This window comes from Tenrec ecaudatus, chromosome 7 (assembly GCF_050624435.1).
Source record: "Tenrec ecaudatus isolate mTenEca1 chromosome 7, mTenEca1.hap1, whole genome shotgun sequence".
NCBI lineage: Eukaryota > Metazoa > Chordata > Mammalia > Afrosoricida > Tenrecidae > Tenrec > Tenrec ecaudatus.
Window position 1 is genome coordinate 153,267,506 of NC_134536.1, and position 8,452 is coordinate 153,275,957.

The window sequence follows — 8,452 nt, forward strand, 5'->3', positions numbered from 1 at the left end:
ACTGAAACTTGCTCTTAAACCATAGATAAGCTAGGACAAATTGGAGAAATGATGAACTCAACAAGCTGTACAAATCATTTCAAAGGGAAGCATATCTTACACTGAAAGAACTCGAGAAAAAAATCAAGCTTCGAGTTGCAACACTGAAAGATTCAATGGGCAGTCATCTTCGAGACAGTATGTTTTCAATCGCCTCAAATGCATGTGAAAATTGGACATTGAATAAAGAGGACTGAAGAATTGATGTGGTGTGTGGCGATCATAGTGGCCGCAGCTGCAATGAAAGAGTTTGGCATGATGTCTCACACCATTTTGCTAGCATAGTCTCCCAAGAGGCCAGAAGGCTGACGGTATGCCTTAGATCTGTGAATGAATGGGTGGAAGGTGTTTGCAAAATGTATGATGAACATCTGAAGTGAACGACTCCCCATAGTCCCTCAATTAAATATGATATCCATCAGTTGTTTGATTTCATTGTAATCTGGCAGACTTCAGCTGTCTTGTTTACTAAGCTGAAACCTTACAAAAAATACTGGATTAAGGAGATCTATATGCAGGTTGGACTGCAACCTAAAAGGTCAGCCATTCAAAAACCACTAGTTGCTCTGTGGGAGAAAGATGAGCCTGTATACACCTGTGAAGAGTTACAGTCTCTGAAAACCACAAGGGCAATTCTACTCTGTCCTATAAGGTCACTATAACATGGAATTAATTCGATGGTAGTGGCTGGTTTGACTTTTGCCACTTAAAAACCACTGCGTAATTGAAGAAATTATGAACACAGTAAAATTTTCATGAAAACTATTGAGAATATATATATTCTCATCAAAATCTCTGACATACAACAAAACTCATATTTAGAGGGAGTTTTTTTCTCTCTTTTTTTAACATATTATTAAGGGCTCATACAACTCTTATCACAATCCATACATATGCATACATCAATTGTATAAAGCACATCTGTACATTCTTTGCCCTAATCATTTTCAAAGCATTTGCTCTCCACTTAAGCCCTTTGCACCAGGTCCTCTTTTTTTCCCCCTCCCTCCCTGTTCCCCCCTCCCTCATGAACCCTTGATAATTTATGGATTGTTTTTTGTCATATCTTGCCCTATCTGGTGTCTCCCTTCACCCCCTTCTCTGTTGTCCGACCCCCAGGGAGGAGGTCACATGTAGATCCTTGTAATCGGTTCCCCCTTTCCAACCCACTCACCCTCCACTCTCCCAGTATCGCCCCTCACATCCCTGGTCCTGAAGGTATCATCCACCCTGGATTCCCTGTGCCTCCAGCTCCTTTATGCACCAGTGTACAACCTCTGCTCTATCCAGACTTGAAAGGTAGAATTCGGATCATGGTAGTTGGGGGGGGAGGAAGCATTTAAGATCTGGGGGAAAGCTGTATTCTTCATCGGTGCTACATCGCACCCTGACTGACTCATCTCCTCCCCTAGACCCTAGAGGGAGGTTTATAGCAACAGCTGTACACATCAAAAGGCAGAAAGAATTAAAACAAAGACCTTAACACGTTGGGAAAAGACCAACAAAATAAACCCTTAGACACTAGAAGAAAAGACATGGTAAAGATTAGAGTAGAAATAAATTATTCAGAAAGTTAAAAAAAAGAAAAATCAGCAAAAATCAAATAGGTGAACAAAATTGGTGAACCACTGGAAAGCCTAACAACGGAAAAGAATGGAAAAAAAGCAAAATTTATGAATAAGATATGATATGGGTGACACCACAACAGAGCAGATATCATTGTATTAGAGCAACATTGAAAACCTAGAAGATGTATTATTTACCTAATTTACCACAAACTTATGTAAAAAATTTCAGCTAGTCTATAACATGAGAATAAATAGATCTAGCCCTAAAAATGCTCTCAACATCCAAAAGTCTGGAACCAGATGGTTTTATTGGGTTATTCTAACAAATATTTAGAGAAGAGTTAATAATAATTATAATTATAACAATACATCACAATCAAGTAGAATTCATATCAGGTATGCAAGGGTTAATACTAGAAAGACAATCAATATAATTCACCACATCAACATAATAGAGGATAATAATGCTATTATTATTATGGTTATTATTGATGCAAAAGATATTTGATAAAATGCATCATCCATTCTTGGTAAAAGATACTTAATAAAATTGGAGTCGGAAGGAAATGCCTCTGCTGCTGTCACAGAATTACCACAAGTGGACAACTTTAACAGACATTTATTTTCTCAAGTTTAGGAGGCTGGAAGCCTGAATTTAGGGTGCTAGATTCAAGAGGCAGCCTTTTTCTCTCTGTGGGTTCTGATGAAAGGTCCTTGTCTCTTTTAAGCTTCAATTCCTGCATCATTTTCATGTGAGTTGGTCTCTCTCTTTCCTCATCTCTGCTTCCTTAGTCGGCTCCTTTTATATCTTGTGAGGGATTGATTAAAAACATACTCTGCATTAATTTTCTCATTAACAAAACAAAGACAATCTATTCTCAGGCATAGACATAATTCAGCCTATTACATTTTACTCTTTGACACCCCCCCCCAAAAAAACCCTTCATGTCCTTGTTAAATACAAAATCCATGCATCTCATGACATCCTATCCAAATCGTTGGTCCAATATCTCATCTTTTGAATCACCTAAATCAAACGTGGGTGAGATGTTAGGCATATTCTGTTCTGGAGCAAATTTTCTTTTCATCTGAGAATCTGTGAAATCTAGAATGCAGATGATAGGCTTCTAAAACACTGTGGCGGAACAGACCCAAAGGATTCGAGTACATTTCCATTACAAATGAGAGAAATGAAAGGGAAAGAAAAGATCATGAGTACCAAGCAGGTCCAAAACCCAGCAGAGGAAGTTACGTTCTCTCTCCAGTTGAAGATTATGTTCTCTGAGAGCATTTTGGCAAAAACCCTGCTCTGGCCGGGCTTTCCGAATTTTAGGTGGAGGCTCCCTTCAACCTGAGCTTTAGTTCTATCTTCCAGCCAACTGTCAAGGCAACTCTGCTCGTGTGGCTCTGGGAGGTCTCATTTTCCTAGCCCATATGAATGGTGATCCCACTCCCTCCGTCTCAAGTAGACTGTGTTTTTCTGCTTCCTGGGCATGGTAGGCGACCACCCCCTCCCTTTGCTTTGGGCAGTGCAGGCTCCCCTTCCCCCACCCATTTAGGAATTTGTTGCACTCCATTTGAGATGCACGAGACTATGGCCTGTATACATTTATAAATAAAATGTATGTAAATAAAGAGCCCCTACTTCCCACGCTCTTCCCAACAGTTATGCTGATCACCAAGCTGCTCCAACGATGACGTTCTATTCATTTTCTTGGCGGAAAACATTTGTAGCTCCTTCAGCCTGTTTCAGTCCCACCAGCCACTCTGAGGGAGAAAAATTAGGGGAAACATGTTCACCTGTAAAGACGTATAAAGAGTATTGCAAAACAACTCTGAAATGCTAAAGAGCGCTTCCATTTTGTCCTCTAAGGTCACTGTAATTTGGAATAGACTTGATGGCAGTGGGTTTAGTTTTGCATTTATTGTATACTCTCCTTGGGAGAGCTGCCAGATTCCTTCTGTAACACAGTCTTTTCAAACCTCTCTCATTGTAATTCCAAACCTTCAGCTACAAATGCCCCCAAACTCAGCTTTCCCACGGAACACTCCTACATCTTCCTTCCTTTAACAGAAATTGGCTTCTTCTGATTATTCAGGCAAATCCATTCCCCTGGGGATCTTGCAGAGGTTGCTCTTCAGTGTCTTCATCCATCAGGGTCAGAACAAGGGCTTGTCCCTTCCTTGTCACGTAGCTTTGTTTTGAGGCTCATGCATATGTCTACCCCCTATCCTATCCCTCCAATGTCTTGTCATCTAAAACCTTGGTGTTGGTAACGAAGAGTGAAGATATCATGGACTGCCAGAAGAAGAAACAAATCTGTCTTGGAAGAAGTGCAGGCAAAAAATTCCATGGAAGTGGGGTTGGGGAGACTCCATCTCACTACCATAGAAGAAACCAGACTAGTCAGGTATTTCAACACCATTTGCCTTAAAAGGGTCTCCGCATTGTATCCGGGCATTAAAGATAGTGTGTTATATTTGCTTCATATTAAAAAGGAAAGGAATCGTTGATTTTAAAAATGGACATCTCCCTTCACCCACTTTTCTGTTGTCCGTCCCCCAGGGAGGAGGTCATATGTATATCCTTGTAATCAGTTCCCCCTTTCCAACCCACTCACCCTCTACTCTCCCAGTATTGCACCTCACATCAGGGAAAGATATGACAAAATAATAATTTATAAATTATCAATGGCTCATGAGGGAGGGGGGAATGGGGAGGGAGGGGGAAAAAAAGAGGACCTGGTGCAAAGGGCTTAAGTGGAGAGCAAATGCTTTGAAAATGATGAGGCCAAAGAATGTACAGATGTGCTTTATACAATCGATGTATGGATGGATTGTGATAAGAGTTGTATGAGTCCCTAATAAAATGTTTAAATAAATAAAACAAAACAAATGGGAATCATCAATTCCTGTTAGGAGTGTTGCTTTGCAAACATTCAAAATAGCATCTTTTGAATAGCCACCATGTTTTTTTTAAAGCCAGCTAACATGCACCCTCACAGACTCAAAGACCAAAGGAGACCAAGGGATGCCTGTTTTAATACCTTTAAATGATGAGATATGGGAGGAAGGAAAAAGAAAAGGAAGGAATCTTCTGGAAAGCTCTGGCTCTGTAATCGTTGCAACATTTCCCCATCTGTTCATTGAGTCATTCCTCACAGCACCCTGCTGATGTAAGAGATGCTGGGTCAGGTTGGGCAGCAATGGGCTTCATAAGAGGTGGATGCTATTTGCAGGGAGATCATTGTGTAGGAAGAGAGACAAAGCATAACTTTGTGCAGATGATTCCACGTGGCTAATGTTAAATGGCATTCAGAAGTGAGAAGCATTCAGACACAGGTAAGTCTGTTTATAATTATTTATTGCTTTGTTAATTGTATTAAGTGCCCTGTTTGAGATGCCATGTGATAGTCTGATACTCTATTTGCTTTGTGGCTTAAGGTCTCTCAAGACAGAAGGCCCTAATACTGCTTTCTTAGCAATATATTCCTGTGTTTGTCCCTTCAGGAAACATTCATTTACTGTTAGGCACTATGCCAGTGTCTGCCAGCACTACAGATTGATGACAGGATGGGTGTTTTGGGTTTAGTCATGACACAGCATCCACAGCCTTCTGATTGTATGATTCCATGCCCTTGAATAGCAAACCCCAATAATTGAGAGTGGTAGCAAGAGTGTTACTGAAAAATGATAGAAAGAGATTACTGAAAACCCAGAACATTGAAAAAACAAGAGGACAGTGACTGATTCCCAAAGACACCATCTGGGCTAACCGGTTACTGGAGAGTTGATTGCCACTCTTGATTTTTTTTTCAAAAGTAAATTGACAGACTTTTCTTCTGAAGCATCTTTGGGTGGATTTGAACTGCCAGCCCATTGATTATCAGCTGAAGGTGTTAACTATTTGCCTTATCCAGGCATTCACTGTCTGGGCTATTGATGCTGTTGTGAGGAGCTGTCAAGTTGGTTCTGACTCATGGTGAACCTATGAACAACAGAACAAAACATCGCCAGGTTCTCTGCCACCCTAACAGTTGTTATGTTTGCGTCCATTGTTGCAGCCACTGTGTCGATCCATTTTGTTGAGGGCCTTCCATTTCCACTGCCTCGTTACACTGCCAAGCAAGGTGTCCTTTCCCAGAGACTTATCTCTCTTGACAACTTGTCCAAAGCACATGAGATGAAGTCTCACCTCTAAGGAGAATTCCATACCTCTTTCAAGACACATTTATTTGTTCCTTTAGCGGTCTGTGGTATTTTCAATACTCTTCTACCTAGGCTAAGTACCATAATCCAAATACATCGATTTTCACTCTGTCTTTCTTATGCAATGTTCAACTTCCCCATATATAGGAGGCTATTGAAAATACTGTGGCTTGGGTCAGTCTCCCTTTAGTCCTCAAAGTGGCATCCTTGCTCTCACACTTTAAAGAAATCTTGTGGAACACATTTTTCCAATGCAATGTGCCATTTGATCTCTCAAATGCTATTTCCATTAGTATTCATTGTGATTCATTGTGGAGCCATGGTAGATAAAATCCTTGGCAGCTTCAAACTTTTCTCCATTCATCACGATGTTGCCTATTGGTCCGGTTGTGAGGATTTTTATTTTCTTTCCTGTAGATTGTGATCTATATTAAAGGCAACAACCCTTCCATAAGTAAAGATGAAATAAATGTCGGAAAAGGGCACAACCCTGAAGCATACCTTTCCTGATTTTAAGCCAGCAGGGTTCAGCAGCTTATTCCTCCACCGTGGGCAGCTGATTCCTTCTTCACAGTCTGTTCTGAGTCTGGAAGCATCACTCAAACCTGTTCACTTTAGTTGGTTCTGCTGGCCTTTAACCTACCAGTGACATCGCTTCCAGCATCCCAGCGATACATAAGCCATCACAGTATGACTAGCTGAGAGACAAATAATGGACGTAGATTCTGGATGAGCACAGTTGTTTCATCACGTGTCTGTCAGCTTGTTGTAACATGGAACATTCTCCTCCAGGAGAAAACCGAGATCCATTTACATAAGCCCCTTTCCCAAGAAGGGAAGGGTGGGAGCTGGAGTTCACCTGCCTGAGATCAATATCCCCTTCTGTGATCTCACGAGATCAATACCCTCTCTGTGATTTCACAGGTGCCCAAACATGTTGTTGGCTGCTGTTGAATTGACCCTAACTCTTGCTGACCCATGATATTTGAACAAAATATTGCCTTCACTATGCATATTCACTATAATCAGTGGCATAGAAGATTGCTGTGCTCCATAGCATTTTTATTGGCTAATTTCAGAAGTAGCTACCCAGATCGATTTTCCTGGCTATCTTTGTGTGGATTAAACCTTCAGCTGGTAACCACAAGACTGTTGATTCAAACGCGATATTTCCACAGATGAAAGAAGATGAGGCATTCTGTTCCTATAATGATTTATAATCTTAGAAATCCTAAGGAGAAATTCTACTCTATCCTATAGGGTTCTTATAAGTTGGTATTGACTTAATGACAGTGGGTTTAGTTTAGTGGGTTTAGCTTCGTGACCGTGGGTTTAGTTTAGTGCGTTTGTCTTTGTCTGGAAGGTCTGTTACACCTGTTCAACATCATAGCAATGCACAAGCCTCCAATGACAAGATGGGTGGTGGCTGCGCATGAGGGTCATTGGTTGGGAATTGAACCCACATCTCATGAATAGAAAATGAGGTTTCTACCACTCACCCACCAATGGTGCCCTAACCGTAGAGCCATAGAATCTGATCCCTGCAACTTTCCATAAATATGTATCCCACACACTCTGGGAGTTACTCACTCACTGCCATTGAGTTGATTCCAAATCATAGAGCTCCTATAGGACAGGAGAGAGAGGCTCTGTGAGCCCTCGTGATGCTGACTTGAATCTCCTTTTGCTTGCTCTGCTAGCAACGAGCGCTAGTAGAACTCACACCAATGTGTGACTCCAGGGTCACCCGCACAGGACTAGATGTGGAGATGGTTAAAAATTCAGATTCCAGAACCTCACACTAACCCGTAACACCACCATCAGGTGCCAATAAGCTGACTCTGATTCATAGTGACCGCATCAGTGTGAAAGTAAAACTATTCCATGGAATTTTCCGAAGCTGAATTGGCAGATGCATATCTCAGGTCTTTCTTCTGGGCAGGCTAGAGCGACTAAGCTTATTAACCATTTGCACCACCCAATCCACGATGCAGAATTCGAAAGAACAGGAACCTGGGAATCTGCATTTATCATGCTTTTCTATAAATTCTGATGTTACTAAAGTTTACCCTAAAGTTTATACCTCACAGGTTCCAAGGGACTCTTTTTTTTTTTTTTTGCCCATTTGTGACCAAGCCCTGTTACTCTTACCCTTGACCTTTCCCTTGCATCACAATTGCATTCTTAGTCAAGGCTCACAAGCTAGCAGCAGCCCTCAACATTGTATTACTTCCAGCTTTGGTGGGTTTCCTATTCTGCCCACCAACCAAGCCAATCTTAATAGAGCGCTGTGCCTAAGGTTTAGCACATCCAGACTTTCTGTTTTCTCCACACTCTGGCTCGCCTTAATCCTAACACATGACCTTCCCGGCAGGCTCCTGGAGAAACAAAGCTCTTTCCCAACTCCTACGTGATGGGTATGGATCTATTTCAATTTAGCCAGCTGATCTGAGCAAGCATCGGGTTCCTGCAAAATCAGTTCCTGTGGCATCACCATTGCCATTTAAAACCATGTGTGCTTTGTAGTTGTGGCCAAGAGTGCCCACCAGCAGAAAAATGTACTGGGTCTCCTGATTCCGAATCAGGCAAGTTTTAAGTTCATGTGAGCGTACAGTCAGGAGTCTCAAGGCAGGACT

General features: G+C 41.5%; 1 pseudogene; it reads left to right on the top strand.

The window, feature by feature from the left end:
- Nucleotides 1-297: 297 nt before the first annotated feature.
- On the top strand, nucleotides 298-7,529 carry LOC142452553 (enhancer of rudimentary homolog pseudogene; annotated as a pseudogene).
- Nucleotides 7,530-8,452: the final 923 nt, after the last annotated feature.